Source organism: Sturnus vulgaris, chromosome Z (genome assembly GCF_052056855.1).
Source record: "Sturnus vulgaris isolate bStuVul1 chromosome Z, bStuVul1.hap1, whole genome shotgun sequence".
Lineage (NCBI taxonomy): Eukaryota > Metazoa > Chordata > Aves > Passeriformes > Sturnidae > Sturnus > Sturnus vulgaris.
In genome coordinates, this window is record NC_142283.1 from 60410102 (window position 1) to 60429250 (window position 19149).

The 19149-nt window shown below is 42.1% G+C and overlaps 1 long non-coding RNA gene across 4 annotated transcripts in view; it reads right to left on the minus strand.

Annotated features, from left to right (window-relative positions):
• Positions 1 to 319: 319 nt before the first annotated feature.
• The window catches only part of LOC148219872 (uncharacterized), an 85550-nt gene continuing 66720 nt past the window's right edge, over positions 320 to 19149 (minus strand). For 3 of the 4 annotated variants that reach the window (XR_015799336.1, XR_015799339.1, XR_015799337.1), the window contains 2 exons: positions 17033 to 17091; positions 320 to 12232 (listed from right to left, as the gene is read on the minus strand). This is a non-coding gene — a long non-coding RNA (uncharacterized LOC148219872). Of the gene's footprint in view, positions 12233 to 15117; positions 15171 to 17032; positions 17092 to 19149 lie in introns of all 4 variants that reach the window. The other variant, XR_015799338.1, reaches the window with a different exon arrangement.

A 19149-nucleotide genomic window follows, 5' to 3' on the forward strand; every position in this document is an offset into this window, starting at 1 on the left:
AGGGATCTAGAATTATAATAGTGTGAAATTAACAGGAAAAATTTTGATTATTACTAACTTTGAAAAATGTGAGGCCCATAAAAAGATCAAAGGACACCCATCATGATTAAACTAAGATAGTTTCATTTGCCCTGAATAGTGGATGTATGGGCAAGCAGAAATTCAATTAGCAGAAAATGTAGTAAGATGCAGCTTGGACCAGAAAATTATTCCATGGCTTCCAATTTTGTATCTTTATTCAGCTGTGGCAAAGCGTTTTGTGGCATCATCTTAACACATTTCTTTAGTCACTGACCTTTCTTCTCAGGCTAAGCAAGTATTTTGTTCAAATTCCATTTTATTTTTCAAATAACTTAAAGATCTGTCTTCTCACAGCAGGTCATTCCTGTAAAAATTATACATGACTGATAAATCCATATTTATCTTGTTTACTGAGTATCTCTGCATCCATTTTTTAATGTATTCTCCCTTTTTATTTTATAGGACATCCATAAGACATTTGATGCCACATGACTGTTTTCTACACTTAACATTAATTCAATTTAGAGAGAGCTACGTTCTTGAACCAGAAGGTAAGTATTCACACAGAATAGAAATACAGGAAGGAGAAAAACATGTTGAAAAGCTTAACATAATATTTTATTTTAATCAGGCCTTTTATTTTTTCCTCAAAGGGTAATAAAAATAATGCACACAGTCAGCACAGTTGCATTTCCTCAGGAGATTCACAGACAGAGTATTATATCAGGTGTTACAAGGGCTTCTGTGGGAAGTGTGGTCTCTTTGTCCTTTTACCTCTTCAGGCAGTGAGGGAAATCTGAGTAACTTCTTGAGATGTGACCTATGAGTTTTCCCCACAAACATGAGTTTTTCCCAAGGCTGGGTGAAGAGGAAGGTGTTGGCAGCTGTGGGGAAAAAGACAGCAAAAGAGGGGAGAGTGAGGAGGAAAGCTGCAGTATCAAGCCCTAGAATAGGTCAGACCAGGACCCCATGGTTTGCAGTGATTGGCACAGGCTCCATGAACAGTCTTTGGTTTTGACTATCTAAATTTTTATGAGAAATGGGTAGAAACAGGAACAATTTTGATGCAGCTACACTGCTTTGGCCAGTTGCTTAACTGTACTGTCTTGGATCAGGGAGCTGTTTTATTAAAACCAATTACATTTGCCAGTTGCATGTTTCAGATAGTTGTCTCTGGTTTGGGCTTGTTTTCACATTTCATGTGAGAATTAATGCTCCCTCACCAGCTTCTCTTTGCAGCTCCCTTTGCCCTAGTCTATGGCTGCCAGAAGTGTTTCATTGATAGAAAACAAGAGAACTGCGTTTATTTAGTAGGAGTGACCCATTTAGAGCAGAAGCGGGGGCAGGGGAGAAAGCACATCTGCCAGATATCAGATTATATACTCCATAGCTGAAGTGTTTGCATAACTTTTCAGTGGCTACCATTTAAAGAAAGAAAACCACCGATGGGCCTTTTTAAAATATGTTCCTCCAAGTTTGACATGTTCACTGTGTACTGCCAGCAATCATTTTGTACTTGGAATGCAAAGTTACTCATATCTCCACTATGGCCCATGTGCCAGATAGCAAGACAGGACAGGCCTCCCCCATTTTCACAATCCTGGCATTCAGCTGCCAGCAGTGCTGGGGGCTGCCCAGCCCTCCACATTCACAGAGGCCCTTGCCTCCCAGCCCAGGAGAGTGTGGGCTTTTTTAAGTGCCAGTTGTTTGTTATCAATATTGATATCTAGAAAACATTCATTTGGCCATTTTGGTTAGTTGCTCAGTAACTCAGAAGAAACTGTCCAATATTTCCATTTGGAGGAAAGGAAAATGTGACAACACACAATCGCAGCATTGGCTGTGCTACATTCCTATCACTGGCCAGATTTTTTCTTTACTAAGGAATTATCCAAGCAGATTTCCTTTTCTGAGCAGAAGGTGCTCAGATAAGCCTTCCCACTCTGTGGCTATTGAGCACATGTCTCAATATAGCTTTGCTCTCTTTGATTGAAGCCTGAGGGTTTTCAAATGCTTCTGGAGCTTTTTTTGCAAGCAGTCATCCTCCTTATGTTGCTCAAATTATAGCTTGGTGAAATCCATGAAGCCCACGTAACTTCCACTTGCAGTGGGATGGTGCTTGGGCCACCTGGGCCACTCTGCCATTGACAAGCATGAGCTGAGTTTTCACATCAGGGAAGGGCGTTTTCTATTTTTGCTACAAGGGAAAGCTACCAAGTGTTGTCTCTGAAATGACAGGCTGCATGCCAAATAAGAATTCACAAATGAACCCTGTAATTAGATAATGCATCACAATCGGGGGAAGGGAGCGGGAAAGCAGTCTGTGGAGACAATTAGCACTGTTTAACTGGTTTTGATTGCCCTGTTAAAGGGCAGAGTGAGACCTTTGATGTTCTTTCGTAGCTGAAATGAACTAAAACCATGTGTAATGGCTTACATTTGAAGGCTTCAGCAAGATTTTAAGGCTTCAGCAAGATTTTTTTTCTCTCCCTATTTCTCTTCAGTTCCATCAAAAACCCCTATGATGCGGACTTAGAGCAAACCAGCAGCTTTTCCTAGACATTTTCTTAAAAAATTTCCCTTCTACAGAATGCTAACTTCTTCTTATTTCAGAGAAAAAGATAGCGTCATGATGCATTTCAGGTACAATGAACAGTAAGATGGCACACACTGGTGGGAGATATTTAGGAAGGTGGGTGTGGTTTAGGAAGGAGACAAATTACATATTTTAAATCACCTATTGAAGTTTCTCTACACACTGGTAATCGTAAGTGCGTATAACTGGTAAGTTATATCATTCCAGCCCAACTGTACTAGAGATATCTTCCCCAGGAATTTTCTGTGGTGGATATAGTCATTATGTGAATGCTTTGTAAAATTCTTGACTCCTAAGAAATTAAATACTGTCATAAATAGGGGATATTGTTTATGTGTTCTGACACTAACTTTGAATGTTCTGCTTGGAGCAGGATGTTAAGCAAAATGACCTCCAGATTTTTCTTATAACCAAATTTTTCTACAGTTTTCATTTGCTGAAAACCCATTCTCTACATATTGTTAGTGTCAGTTAATTTCTTCAGGCAAGTTATTGCAGATAGGTATATTGGAAACAGGTATATTTTCTTGTCTCATCTGTTCAGATATAAACACATTTTTCTCCTTTTATTTACATCTTAATATAAGTAGTGTGGACATAGACTACAAGAGCACACTCAATAAAGGAACATGATTTAAAGCCTAAAAATTCTATCATTCCAAATACAATGCTGCTCTGAAGGTAACTAGATTTTGGCCACCTTTAGCTTCATCCATTTATCATTTCAGTGTCAATTCTTTTCCATCTTCTGTACAATAAATTCTGGGTTAGGAGTGTGGTACAAAAGGGTGATTTGTTTTGCAGCAGCACTGGAGGTGGTTGCACAAGGAACAAGCTGGCTGCAGTCCAAATGGTCATCTGAACACAACAGCTACCCAGCTCAACCCCCTTCCTGCTGACTGATTTATCAGCATGGCCTGTGACACTTGAGTCTCACTGTGTGTCAAGCTTCATTTCCACACCACTTTCACAAACTAGCTGGTTTTCCATCGGTTTTCCATCTCCTGAGCAGACTTGAGGAGCAGTACACCACTATGATAAGTTGAAGCTTTTAGACTGTCATGGTATCCAAATGCAGCAACTGTTAGTTAAGGCTGCAGAGAGCCCAGACAGTCTTCTGGTCTGCGAATGTCAAAGGGAATCTCGGTGTGAGGTTTCTGAAATCTTTTCAGTTCCATGTAGGGTAGAACAAGTCACAGGAACAGATCTAGCTATTTTATGTCTGTGGAAAGGCAGGAACAAAGCCTAAATTTGAGTAAGAAGTCACTTGAATCCTGTGTAGACTGACTGTAGAGGAGCTATACAAAAAAGCTGAAGCTCTGCAACATAATTAGGCCTGAAAATCCCTCTTCTTTACTTGCCAACTGTGCTTTAAAGCATATTTTTCAGGTTGAAACCATTAACTTTGGCTGTGCTCCATTTTTTCAGGCTGTACACTGTTTCACTTACTAGATTCCTTTTCACATGTGGTTTAACAACACCCCCACAGCAGCTCTAGGTGCTGAAGAAATCAGGAAGTGGAACAGCACAAATAAGGGTGGTCACTGTGAAGGAGGGAACACTTGCAAGAGGGCTTTTGTGGAGGCGGATGCCAGGTAAATATAAATTTCTCTTATTTCAAGAAAAAATAAAAATAAAAACGCTAAAACCAGAGCATTGTATAGCCTAGCTGAACTTACCAGCTTCATCAGTTCTCATTTCCAGTGGCCTCCATAATTTTGTTAACGGTATGCAACCAGTGCTTTCATACAAAGCTATTTTCTCATGAGCCATGTGACATCCACCTATGCCCTTTATATACAAGCATATGTACCACATAGGTGGTACACTTTTTGCAAGTCCTTCCTCTGCTAGGTTTACACAGGGACTTATCAGGATATTACTGTTTACATCATCATTAGTCTAATAAAGCAATACTTCAGACTGTTAGGTCATTCACGAAGAAAAGTGAATTAAAAGTGAACTTGACACATTTTTGTCAAGGTTAAATGCTCTCATTCTCTTCTAAGAAAAAAGTTTGCAAAGGAAGGAAGGAGGCAGGGGCTAAAGGCACAAACTATGAGTGGGAGGAGACATGGTGATGCAGACAAAGCTGTGGTTGCTGCTGTGTTACCATGGTCAGTGGCTCTCCAAGCTCTGTGCAGACTTCTGCAGAATAGCTGGCCTGTCCATTTGAAAGAAAATGAGGACAGGAAAGGTCTACAGTTTGCAAAAGGACCATTGGCTGTGTTCAGAAGGCCTGATTTAGGCCTTAAATAAGAAGTCCAGAACTAGCTCATGGTACTGTGGTCATGCTCTACCAGTCATCTGAGAAAAGACAAGATGTAGACTTAGAAATAATAATAACTTTAAAAATTACTGAGACTCTTTAGTCCAGCAAAGCCTCGGTTATGGCTGGGGAGCAACCACGACAGAAATATACCCCTTTGTGGAAGTAGCAACTACTCTTCTCTTGAGCAGAGAAGGAGCCGTGCTTCAGCAACTCTGGATAATAGGAACAGGCTGTCAGCATCATTCATTGTTCTTTCAAGCTAAAATACACCAGCTGCTGTGTTGATTCCTGATCAGTTCTTAACTGACTAGGACAGAAATCAGAAAGACAAAAGTCAGTTCAAAAATCAATTAGGTTCCCAGAGGATTTTCAAAGGTGCTTGAGACCGCTGATGGATGACTAGAGAGACATAGAAAACAATTGACTCTCCAGGGCAATTGTGCTTGAGTCCTGCAGAGTTAGCAGGGGGAAATGACATTTAAAATTTAAATTTAAAAGTAAGTGAAAAGCTTGAAGAATCTAAATCTATATGCAAATGTAAACCTATAATTATAGATTACATTTATGTTCTGAATAGAATCCAATGGGAGCTAACCAATGAGGTTACTGAACCACTCTCAGCAGCACTGGAAAAACCTGGGTTTATATGTCTTCCCCATTTTGTTACAAGACCTTTAAGCCGGATGTCACCACTGTTGCTAGCATTGAGTCATCTGTCACTTCAGCTATAGTCTTACTGAAAATGATCAGAAACACAGTGAAAGCAGGCATCTTTTTATTTTTTTTGGTAAGGAGTTTCCCTAGTGACAACTGATAAAAGCAAAATTGCTTGTGCATTTAAATATGATAGAAGATACTTATTTACTCGTAGCTTTTTGGCTTTGGTTTTCTGTGTATTGACTACCAATTGATATATATACAGCTCAAAAACTTGGTTTTACTCTCAGAGTTGGCATGTGCTGCATTTTTCTTGTGGTAAGGCTTACTACCTTATTCATCCACAGGAAAAAAGGAAGATTGGCACCTGCAAGTCTGCGTCTGAATTGGCAAAGTGTTAAAAACAATTAGCCAATAAACATAGTGTTTTCCAAGCAGAACAATGAAATTGCTGCCATCTAGATAAGAAATTGGTTTTAAATCTGGTCTCTCATGTCTAACCTATTGCAAAAGAGATGGAGGGAACCTTTGATTATGTGATGGGTAGAAGTTGGGGTAACCTGTCAGAGGAAGCTGGAAGTTATGGAAACACAAAATCTGCTGAGACATGGAATGAAGGCAAGACCAAATGGAAAGAGGAAGTGAGAGAATGCAGGAAACTTTGCCACCTTCTCATACAGCCAGTACCTCTGGGGCTAGAACACAAACTGGAGAAGGGATGCTGAAGTGATACCAATTTTTTGTGCCCCTCATGCTCTATCTGCATGCAAAGTGAAAACAGCTCAGGCAGCTGCTTTACACTGTCTGAACAGTCCTGCATCAGTCATCCCATGATTCCTGGTGAATGTTCTAAAAGGCAGGTTTGACACAGTGTGTCTCTTCAACCAGTCCTCTTTGGAGGCTGGGCTTGGCACAGAGGCTCCCAAAGGGCACCAGGTCAGCAGGATGCTGTGACAGAGGCCAGAGCTGGCAACCCATGCAAAAGCCCATCAATGTCTCAGAACTGCTAAAGCAGATTGGCCTAAAGATATGGTCTGAATACAGTCATGTGGAATAGCTGGTCTAGCCTGAGAGAGAGTTTTCAGTCTCTGAGAGCAACCTGGTAATGAGGTTGGGCTGGGCATAGCTACTTGTAACCCAACTTTGCATTGCAATTACCCTCAGGCTTCATCTTTGGTGGGCACACAGCCATGACAGACAGGACAGGCAGCACAAGGCAGTTGCTCTGAAGAGTCTGGAGAGGCCAGGAAACTCTTGGCATTTACTTACATTATTCGGCATCTCTCTCTGCCAGGACACAAAGAAAATCTACCGTGACAACGTGTGAAGGGCTGGTTTTGTTTTCCAGTCCTTGCCATGCACATCGTGTATGCATCTGTGCAGGTGTGGAGCTGCCCCCAGGAGCCCTGCTGTCTTCCTCAAAAAACCAGCATGCCTGCAGCATGGCTCCTGGTCCTGCATGGCTGAAAAGGCACCAGTGTGCTTTCATTCACTGTGAGCACAGCCAAGGGAGGCTGCTTCAGACACAGACCCTGATCACAGGGTTTTCTCATGTCCTCTTGCTCCACTATTGATGTTTGCATTAATTTCTTGCTTTATTTCCACTGACACTTTCATGTAAGAGGGCAAGTATATGAGAGCCTGGTCCTGTAGCAGTGGCCCTATCAGCACATCTGGTTAGCACTACAAGGCAATTGCTCTTTATTGTTTTATCCTAGATAAGACAATCTGAAACATATCCCTTCTACTGAGCTGTTTCTTAAAGTGAAAAAACGTAAAGTGCATAGGCATTTTTTGAATGATCTGAACTCTTTCTGTTCCTACTTTTGACTCAGCTGACGTTCTCCTCTCCTCCTTGTTTTTAATTGCCCTCTTGGGTTCTGGAGATCATCACATCCTGCTCCACTCACAGCCTGGTCTGATGTGAAGCAGTGACTTCTGTGTCAGCACTACCAGTGAGACCAGACTGTCCATGCTTACAGCATTTCTCACTTCTCCCGACCCAAGCTAACTGTGCACAGAAGTGTGCTGCGAGGCTTTCACCCAGTATAGTGTGATGCAGATAGAAAGACCTGTTTAAATGGGAAATACCACTCTATCTGCCACAGGTATGACAAGCAAAACATGGTGCTGTATGTTCAGTCACATAGAAAAATTTCCCCCAAGGCAAACCTCAGAGGGAGCCTGGACCACAGATGAGCAGATCTCTGCTTATTCTTGACAACTGATGCTAGCACAACTCTGATGCTGTGCTAACACACAACAAGAAGGGCTTCTACAAGTACAACAGCATCAAAAAGATTGGGAAAAATATTAGGCCACTGCTGAAGCAGATGGGCGTCCTGGTAATAGAAGACACAGAGAAGGCAGAATTACTGAATGCCTTCTTTGCCTCAGTCATCACTAATGAGGAAGATTCTTAGAAGACCCATACTTTAGAGGTAAGAGAAGAAGGCTAGAGAAAGGAAGACTTCCCCTTGGTCACTGGGGATTGGATTAGACATCAGCTAGGCAGGTTTCTTAACACACATAAATCCACAGGTCCTGATGAGATGCACCCACAGGTGCTGAGAGAGCTGGCAGATATTGTAGCTAAGCCACTCTCAACCATCTTTGAAAAATCACAGAAAACAGGAACAGGGCCTGATAACTGAAGGAAAGCCAATGTTACTCTCGTCTTCAAAACTGGCAAGAAGGAGGGCGATCCAGGGAAGTACCAGCCAGTCAGCCTCACCTCCATCCCTGGAAAGGTGATGGAACAGAACATTCTGGAGGCCATCACCAAGCATGCAGAAGAAAAGAATATCATCAGTAGTCAGCACAAATTCCCCAAGCGGAAATGATGCTTGACAACCTTCTGGCAGGGCAGGATAGGTAGATGAAGGGAGAGCAGTGGATGCTGTCTGCCTCCACTTCTGCAAGGCTTTGGACACCATCTCCCATAACATCCTCACAGGTGGGCACAGGAAACGTGGTTTAGATGAACGGACAGTGGGGTGAACCAAGGACTGGCTGAATGGCAGAGCTCAGAGGGTCAGGATCAGGGCAGTAGAATCCAGCAGTCAGTGGTGTTCCCCAGGGATCAATACTGGATCCAGCCTCACTCACCTTGCTTTTCACTGGCCTGGATGAAGGGATCCAAGGCACCCTCAGCAGGTTTGCTGGTGACACAAACTGGGGAGTGGCTGATACACCTGAAGGCTCTGCTGCCTTTACCTTGGTAGGCTGGAGAGCTGGAGAGAGAGAACCCTAATGAGGTTCAACAAGGGCAAGGGCAGGGTCCTGCAGCTGGGGAGGAAAAACCCCAAGTACCAGCACAGGCTGGGCCGCCTTGGTGGATCTCAAGGTGACAGTGAGCCAGCAGTGAGTCCTTGTGGCCAGGAGGCCCAGTGGGATCCTGGGCTGCACTGGGAAGAGTGTGGCCAGCAGGTCAAGGGAGCTGATCCTCCCCCTCCACTGGGCCCTGGTGAAGCCACACCTGGAGTGCTGCATCCAGTTCTGGGCTCCTCAAGACAAGAGAGACAAGGAACTCCTGGAGAGGGTCCAGTGAAGGGTCACGAAGATGATGAGGGGTCTGGAGCATATCTCTTACAAGGAGAGACTGAGAGAGCTGGGCCTGTTTAGTCTAGAGAAGAGAAGACAGGGGATCTCATCAATGCACATAAATACCTCAGAGGTGGGTGCCAAGATGATGATGCCAGGCTCTTTTCAGGGGTGCCCAGTGACATGACGAGGACAAATGACATAAGCAGTTTCATCTCAATATGAGGAAGAACTTCGTTATATTGAGGGTGGCAGAGCACTGGAACAGGCTGCCCAGGGAGGTCCTGGAATAGCCCCCTCCAAAGACATTCAAAACCGCCTTGGACACATTCTTGTGTAAACTGCTCCACATGACCCTGCCTTGGCAGTGGGGTTGGATGAGATTATCTCTAGATCCCTTCCAACCCCAACAATTCTGTGATTCTGTGCTTAGCGTGGGTACACTTGACATTTCCACTGTGCATGTGGCTGTGACTGTGCTTCAGGGATGTCATAATCCAGCCTGACCATGGTTCAGCAGTGTGACTGGAAGACCCCAGCTCTGCTGGTGTCTGAGCTCCCTCATTGTTTTTCCTAGGCCAAGCAAGCTGAGTATGTCTAACCAGACTTATTCTCCAAGTGACACCTCCAAGCTGTCGTGCTCTGCCAGATGCAATCTGCTTCAGGCTGATTAATAACATTATTCTTATTTTCACCATTACACCTCTACCTGGTGGCCAAGTAAGATCCCCAAGCAGTGAGGAAATATCATGATGGCTTTCAGCTGCCTCTCAGCTTTTCTGAAGCTGCAGACAATCTGCTCATTCTGGTTTATCAAAGACATCTCAGTGATGTGAACATTTCTCAAAGATGAGGTGTAAATTTTGGAAGCGGTATGTGCTTCCTAATATGTTTTTCAATTCAGTGACATAGCTCAGCATTCAGATACCAGACTGCTAACGCTTTCTTCAGAGATATATTGACCATCTTCATTTAATATGATCAAAGTATCTTAACTCAAATCCCAGATTTGTCACTTCTTCATGAGCTTCAAGTGAATTAATCTCAGATGTCATTCATTGAAAAAAAGTTTTTCGGAAGAATGGAACACTTATCCAGCTGCTAAATACCTGATGTAAGATGTAGCAAAACTTAGTATGTTCTGCTGTTTGGCTATTTGATATCCTTTGCCCAAATATAGTCAACATTGGTAGACTCTTTTCTTTTCTTTTCTTTTCTTTTCTTTTCTTTTCTTTTCTTTTCTTTTCTTTTCTTTTCTTTTCTTTTCTTTTCTTTTCTTTTCTTTTCTTTTCTTTTCTTTTCTTTTCTTTTCTTTTCTTTTCTTTTCTTTTCTTTTCTTTTCTTTTCTTTTCTTTTCTTTTCTTTTCTTTTCTTTTCTTTTTCTTTTATTTTTCTTCTCTTCTCTTCTCTTCTCTTCTCTTCTCTTCTCTTCTCTTCTCTTCTCTTTCTCATTTTGTTTCATGCATTGTATTTCTTTGATCATAGTATGTGCCAGACTCAGTAGTTAGTTTGTTTCCCAGATTTTCTTTGCTGTCCTTCTCAAAGCTAATCATAGAACTGGAGTAACAACTTAAAAATCCTGCAAAAAATTAGTCTCAGTAAAGCAAAATTAGTGTCATCTGCATTTAGATCTTTGCTAGAAATTTTCCAGTAAATATTTGCCTCACATTATCAAGAGAAGTGAATTTGAATTAATCCTGATAGAACTTTTACTGACGTTAATGATAAGCTCATAATTGTAGCTATTTGCAGCCAAAATCTTATTTTAGGAATTATGCATATACAGCAAGACAGCAGAAACCTTTCTGTGAATTGCTTTGTGATTATCTAAGTATTTCTGATACACTTTGAATGTTGGATGTTTGGAACAAGGAGTTCTCAATCACTAGGTCAATAAACTTTTTGTAGCACATGAATTCTTCTACAACCAATTTTGAATAGCAAATGTCTTTAGCAAAACCGTAGGCATGAAAAGTAGCTAAAAATGTCATGAACTACAGGTTACATCCCTTTTGGGGTTTTTTCTCAATCATATCAAAGCCACAAATGGTGCCTATTATACAGAAGTGTCTGGTCTACAGGTGAGATACTTACTGCTCTCCAGGCATTCTCCTGTGACGAAGCAGTTGTTCCAGGGTGCTGATAACAACGCCACTGCCTTGTTTCCTGCTCCAAGCACACGGGAACTGAAGGAGGAGTGCAATGTGTACGTCTGCCCAGTGCATCGGCTCTCACTTCAGGAACACTCACATGGGCCCATTAAAGAAAGAAAAAGCACGCAGCATGTGCCTATGCCCCGAGTATTGCTGGCATGCTGCGGGTGAATGGCAGGAACTCATGGGTCTGCCACTCTTGTTTGGCACAGGAGACACATCAGGGCATAGCAATGACCTTCCTGATGCTAGCACAGGCAGATCTGCTGCTTGTTGCATTGATCTTGAAGCCAGCAAGATTAGGCAACCATTGGGAGTTAAGCACATGCTTACCTGCAGAGCCAAGGCATTGTCAGCACCCTGTACGGCTGAACCTGTGCTACTGCCTGCTGTGGTGGTACTCAAGAAAAGGTGAAGAATGTATGCATCTCTGGACATCCACTAAATGTTAAATGTTTGCAACAGCACAATACTCAAGATAATTTATATGTATTTTTGAGTGAAAGTATTTTGGACAGGGAAGGGGGACAAAAATTGCAACATTTAGGAGACACATTTAAGTCTGAGACATACAAAACAGCAACAAAATTAATGGTTGTGCTCAGTCTCCAGGGCAGCTACCCTTAGATCTTCATAGCCTTTGCCTTGCTCACACACAGACAAATATACACACATATGTATATGCTCTTCACACTATCAACTTGTAGGTTAGCCTTGAAATTCGGGTGGAAATAGATCAAAATAAATGAAGCTTGAGTTCACAGTCCAGTGGCCTCTCTGGTGGCATCCATCCCGTGATCTCAATGGGCAGGAGAGATGAAGCAGCCACACCACTCCTTCCCTGTGGCTGGCCGAGTGAGACTCCTCAGCACAGTGCTCCAACGGGTGCCCAAATGTCTTCCAATTTTAACATTATATGCTCTAGTTGCAGCTTAAAACTGACCAAGCAATCTTCATTCTAAAGGCAGGAAGTGCATTTCATTTGCATAGCTGTGATGGGATTAAAGGAGGCATTAAAGTAATTAAGGTCAGAGGGGCTTACCATTTTACTAAATCCCTAAATCCACCTCCGCTCCAACATAATTCAGCAATATCATGGGGCAAAAGGTCACTGAAACAATTTATGTCTGTCTAGCCTTCCGTCAGAACGAGATAAACCCTTTTCTGGACAAAGAACTTTTCGGACAGTACAAGTATGTATTATTTCCACATAGAAAACACGAGAAACTGTCTTGGTTACCATCTGAATCCATTCATTACCCTGTGATTTGAGTTCGGTTTTCTTCCTGGGTTTTGTTTGGGGAAATTAATAATATCTTTTATGCACATGAACTTACATGGTTTCAATTTTAAAAAACTCAAAACCCAAAAAACCTCCTAGCTGATACAGATCTTAAATATGCATTCCAATAAATGTCTTCCTAAGTTTAAAATATTAAAGGAACCATCTGTTAAAATGAGAATAATAAATGCACAAGGAACATTTGGAAGATAATGTATTATTGAATATTATGTGTTCTCATGAGTAAGCTTGCAGCAGTTATTACTTTTAATTAAATGTACATTTGACACTGCTGAAGACCTTAGCTCCCAAGGCTTCATTATTATCTGTAATCCAAAGCTGCTCGACTGAATTGAAGGAGCCCTGAGATAGAGTAATGGTTAGCAAAACTGCTCCATGACAGACACCCATGCATGTATTGTCTTTTGCAAGTCTGGTTAACTCCAAGCCAAACAGGGGATACTGGGTGTCCTTCTCCACATGCAGCCTTTATGACCAACTTAACCATAAACTGTATCACAACAAAGCAGTCCTAGAGGTACTCTCTAGAGCTCTGCAGGAGAGAAGTTGTTCCATGCTGGACATAAAAGGGATTTGCAGAGCTCTCAGCCAGGTAATTGCTTCATGAGGATATTTTAGTGATGACCTTGACACCATGTCATACTTAACCCACCATTTGACCCACCTAATCTAGTGGAAGATGTCACTGCCCATTGCAGGGTAGTAGAATACATGATCTTTAAAAGGTCCATTCCAACCCAAACTATTCTATGAGTCTATCTGTCTAAGCACTCCCAGGAACCTGATTCAAGCAAAGGGAGTTGAAGGATGAAAAAAAAAAAAGGGATTGAAACTGAAGAGATTTGTCAGAATTGCTTTAACTGTACTACGAATAAAGAAATAATGGATTCAAAACTGATGAACTTAATTGAAGTATCTCTAGCCCTGCTATGTGCTATCGGGAAGTTGTCAAGTTGTTTTGAGACAGCTTTGGTGACATACTTGGACCGCAATGTCAGTCCAGTCGTATATGTGATGGAGTGGGTAGCAGTCTCAGCAATGGGTCAGCAAATACAAGTGAAAATTAAACTTCAAGCAACAAATTTCATGCCAGAGATAATCCAGAATTAAAATAATTATTTTTCTTTTAAGCCATAAGGTACAGTGAACATGAAGTGCAAGACACCAGTCTGCAGCCAGGTGCTGCAATACAGCAGTATGCAAGGAAATAAACTGAGGGGGAGGGTGTTCCCTAGCAAGGGAATTAGTGCCCCAGGATGGACTGTCTGGGGAGTGCAAGGAGACCAGGGAGCAACTTTCATTCACCACTTACTTGTCAACTTGCATTTACATAAAGCAGCAATTAAATTCCCGAGTTTGCTCTTTCCCCAAACAAGCAGCTTTTCTTCAGTTTCCCAGATAAGGGGTTGCTCCTTGCTCCTGGAAGACCCGTGCCTGGCTCTTGTGCATAGCATGCCTGTATGTATGTATTTGCATGCACATCTCCCCATGCTCCCTCCCGCCAAAGGCTGGTACAGCACTGATTTCAGGACTCCAAACAGGTGCAATACTGCCTTGTGTGCAGAAACTGACCCTGCCCTGACCTCCTTGGTGCAGGGAGCATTGGCTAAACAGTCAAGAATAAATCCAATCATCCTTGACTATTAAGAAGTCAACATGGTGAGACAACAGAGCCACTGCAGCAGATAATGCCAGCCTGCAGGCACTCAAGCTGTACTGGTGCTTCAAGTCCTGGCACAAGGTGGAGGTGTGCCCTGCCCCTGAGGAGGGAACCCACGCAGCCACTGTAGGTGCTTGCACAGCCTTGCTTTCACCCTCCTCCCTCCCAGGGTCCTGACCTCTCTGTGCTGAGACACCCCAGGATCAGCCACCTGAATTTCTTTCTGGATGTGAACAATGGCTGTGTCTGCCTCAGCTGGCTAGCTGCAGCCCAGGATGTCCCTCCACACAGCAGCATCCCCAGCACCTGTCCTCAGCAGCAACATCTAAAGGCAGTGGTGTCTGGGCCAAGAGTGCTCTGGGTGTGGGCTTGCTGTGCTGTGCAGACCTAGTGAGACCGCAGTGTCCCAAGAACATTATTGCAACATTTTCTCCACCCAGGAAGCCAAAGAGACAGGTATTATTTTTAAAACCAAATCTCCTAAGTCAATGAAGAAGATAGAATCTGCTTGACATCTAAAACAATGCAATTTCAGAAAGACAACATAAACAAAGAGGGAAAAGCACGCTGTGAAGAAGACACTCAACACTTCTCTTAATCAAAGGGACAAACATAGCATCTTGACCACTGACTGTTCCCAGCATCGCTACAAGAGTAGATGAGATGTCTGTGCTAATTAAACAGCATCTGCCATCTCCACAGGCTGTTTGAAAGTGCTGACTAGTTGGTGAACAGATTAGCACTGTCTGACTCCTCTACTAATAACTGATTCGTTACCCAGATTTGGCAATGCCTTTCTAATTGTCAGTTAGAACTGCTGACATTCCTGAATATTGCTCCTCGGATGTAAATAATATTTATTTAAGGGTACTGTGGACTCTGTTTTGATTCAACAAGTTCAAGTGAGCTTACCTGGAAGGACCAAAACAAGTTACCTCATCTGGTATCTTAATTTCATGGCAAACCTGTAATTAGAATTGTTTCCCTTACAAGGACATATTTTAAATCATATGCCTAAATTTTGTGAAGCATCTTGTGTTGAGCTTGGAATGGATAAAGTTGCTTTGCAGTGGATTCAGTCTTTGAGAAATCATTAAGCCACTCTACTGAAGAGTGAAGTTTGAGCAGGTTATTTGTTAGAAAAAAAAATTTCAAAAGGCAGAAATGTAGACAATTCTACACTCCCCTTAGAAAAAATAATCTAATACTGAAAGCACACAGCTTTGTTTTGTATGTGGTTTGTATATGTAGGTTATATACCAACTAAAGAAAGTGCCTTTTCTGAAAATCTCATTAGGTTTATTTATGACACCATCTTTTAAAATAGTCTGGGAAAAATGTTCTGATGAAAATCATAAGCATGTAGTTGTTTTAAGTGCAAAATATCGAAATATGAAGTAATGAAAAGTTGTGGTTTTATTCTGCTTTCCCCTATTTCAATTTCTTTATGCTTTTTACAACCAGTCTGCTGAACAGATGGCCACTAGTTCCTGACAAGGATACTTCACTAAGTCTTGGCAGGATGATGATGGCTCAATCACCCATTAATTCCATGGAGGATAATGGCTGAAAGCACCAGATCAGGTCACTCTTGTTGACCAGATTGTGCAAATCTGTACTGGGAGGAGGGAGGGGGAGGAGAAGGGGGGAAGGTTTCACTGATTCATTTGAAAGCTTTTTAATTTGAATGTGCAACATTCACATGTCAGTCATTTTGAGTCTCATCACAAATCCCCACCCTGTTCTCCAATGATCCTCCCATCTGGTGAAAAAGCCTTAATATTTTTCACCTGCAATACAAAAATTACTCTCATACACAATGGATTTTCAATGAAAATCACTGCTGTGAGACAGTCATGACACAGATGTGATACCTGATCTTGATTTGCACCTGGAGACCAAGAAGCAGCCCACCATAGGGTCTGACCCTGGAGGCATCACACACTTTCCAGCTGGGTGCTGCACATCCCTGAGGGCTGGGCAGGCACCTGGACAGCTGGTCCTTCTTCAGGGGCTGCCGCTGGGACGTCGACAATCAGTCCTGCAGGCAGCAGGCAGTAGGAATGCAAATCACACTCCATCTCAGTACCCCTTCACCTGGAATGCAGCTTTGAAATGCCCCTATTTCCTACACAGCACAGTTTTAAGTGATTCTTCCATTTTAAAAAAGTAATTAAGAAAGGAAAATGGCAGATCACTGATAAATACTGCTGTTTTGATTGTTTTCTAAATGAGAGAAATACAGAATAAATTTACTTGCTTAATTTCTTTCCTGCCTGCTTGCATTTTACATTTTTCATGCAATCGTGCGGACACTCTGCAATCTGTCTCACTAATGAATATAGACAGTAGCAGTAGGTGGGGAGTTGCTTATTTGCATCCTTTGCACCTCTGTGTGAAATTAATTACCAGATTATGTTACACTGAAAGGCTCTTGGAAGGTGGTCAAAACACTTGAAAACCTGAACTGTCACAGCCTGATGAATTTCACAAGTAGGTCTGAACTGTGGAGTCCTTATTCAGCTCCCAGCAAAGCAAAACTCTTCATGCATCCAATGGCTGGGAAGAGGTTGAGATTTAGAAGGAAAGATGTTGAGCCTGGAGCCATTGACTTTTACAGCATCAGCTATGGCTCCAACAGCTGCTATATCCAGGTTTAGCAATTGCCCCAAAGATGGGTGCAGGTACTTCATCTAATGCACAGGTGAAAAGAGCAAGGGATTTTGCATCTGTTAGGAGACCCCTAGCACTGCTTTCCAGCAAAGATGAATGCTAATGTTATGGCAGGCAGAGGAGGCTGCTGCAGGCAGTGTTAGCCAGAGCTCACCTGGTTCAGTGATCCTCTAGAGCCACCTCCCCTGGTCTGGGCCTGGTTGCTGTCAACACCTGGAGAAAAAACAGCAGCAAAATACAATGAAAAGGCAAAACAAAAACTTGGACAGGTTTAGTGATGCATGGAAAGTATTCACACTCCCAGGGCTTTCTGCACAGCAGAGGCAGAGGAGATGACCCTTCTCTCAGAAGGCACTGGCCACAGAGAGCCTTCCACAAACAGCTGTCTGATGAGATAAAGCCTGATATGCCTCTCCTCTGGGGCAGAACAAATCAAAAGATGCATTCTCATTGTAACTTTGGGAGGCAGAAAATAATTAAATACTGTGACTTTTATCAATTGTATGTTAACCTATGTTGAGCCTGGATGTTTTCAATTAGTGTGTCCAATCATCTCGCAGTTTATGATGACCAGTTACCAGATGAGTGATCACTCTGTTTCTAAACCATCCATGCATCTCCACTCCTCTGGATGCTCCTGGAGCAAAAATCAGCAAAGTCCCAATGCTGAGAAGAGAGCTGGTACAGCAAAGCTCAGCTAACAACTAGAGCTTCTTCAAAATTTAAAGCTGTTGAACCTCTGGTCTAGAATAAGATTTTTCTCTTTCTGTTTTTAAGATCTCTCACTAGTACATATGTTTTTTTCTGAAATATCTATCTTCATCAAGTGCTTCCTAAACTGAGTCCAGATATTCTGCAAATATTTTTCATGAGCACAGAAACAGGCATCCTCCAAAATACCTGTGATTCAGCCAGCAAAAGTTTCCACTAGTGTCCTATAGCCATACCATGAGGAAGACACAAGGTGCCAGCCCTCAGCATCCCTCTTGGCAGGAGCACATCACCACCTTACCCACTATGAGTCAGCTGAAGAGGACCCACTGGACAGCTCTGTTCAACCCTAGCCCTGTCAGTGGTCTGATATGAGATGATGAGATGATGTTTATGGAAAAAAAGACACCCTTCCTGTGCTGCAGGGCCTGAGGGTCCCTCTTGTTTGATGTGTTTGTAAATAAATCTCCATTTCCAAGGAGACTGTTTCCTGTTAGATCCTATTAAACACTCCTCTTCTTGTCCTGGCTTCCTGTGTTTGAAAGACCTGAACACTGTTTGTTGTTTCACCATACCTAAATGACCCTAAATGAAGTAAAGGCTCATTTACAGCTACATGAAATAGTTGTAAACAGTGACAAATACAGTAACAAGCATGTGGAGAGATAACCAGAGAGTTTCAGTTGTGGGAACAGACCAGACCAAACCAGACCAGTGCTGTGTAGGGGCCAGGACACATTCACTGAACTAGGATTTCAGCACTGGAAAAAGACTGAAAGGGATGTCAGGGAAATGTATTCTTTTCTCAGCTTCACAATGTTTGAATAGCTCTCCTACACCCCTTTATATAGGAAAACATATATATTTTCTCTTATATAAACAATAGTGCTAAGGTACATTATTTATTTCCTGTGACTATTATCTTCTCCTTTCTATTCACATGTAGCTTTAATTCCCTTCATATAGTAGACATTTCCTACATGTGAGGATATGCATTTCAGCACAATAACCTAATAGAGCAAATCAGTATTTCTTCTTAGACATTTCCTTGCCATTCTCTGCAAAGGCTTTTCCGTACTGATTTTTAAAGAGATTTTTAAAATCATGTCAGTGAATTGTTGATTTGGCTACAATCTTTTTAATTCATCACCATCTACATGCTGGGTTTAGATTCTGTTAGTCAAAAGCTCATGTTGTGTAGCAGCAGCTGCATTGTGTACCTGCTGCTGCACCATGTCATGTGGCACATGACATAAACTAAGTTGGGTATCAAGTTCGACAAATCCAAATCCTTCAGTTAGGTGAAAAATCTTGTGACATGCCTCCTCATGTGAACTGGGGGTGTTTATAAGTCGTTCATAGCGTCAAAATAATTTTTTGTTGGAATTTGTTTCCGGTTTTGAACAGAAGTGAAATTCAAAGACTTTAGAGTATGTTTATCAGCAATCTTCCAATAGTAAGGAGAGTTAGAGTATTATGTGCATTTCCATTGCAATTAGCTTGCAATTAACATCTATACACAAGGCTTGCACAGATAGTTTTAAGTTCAGTTTTCAAAAT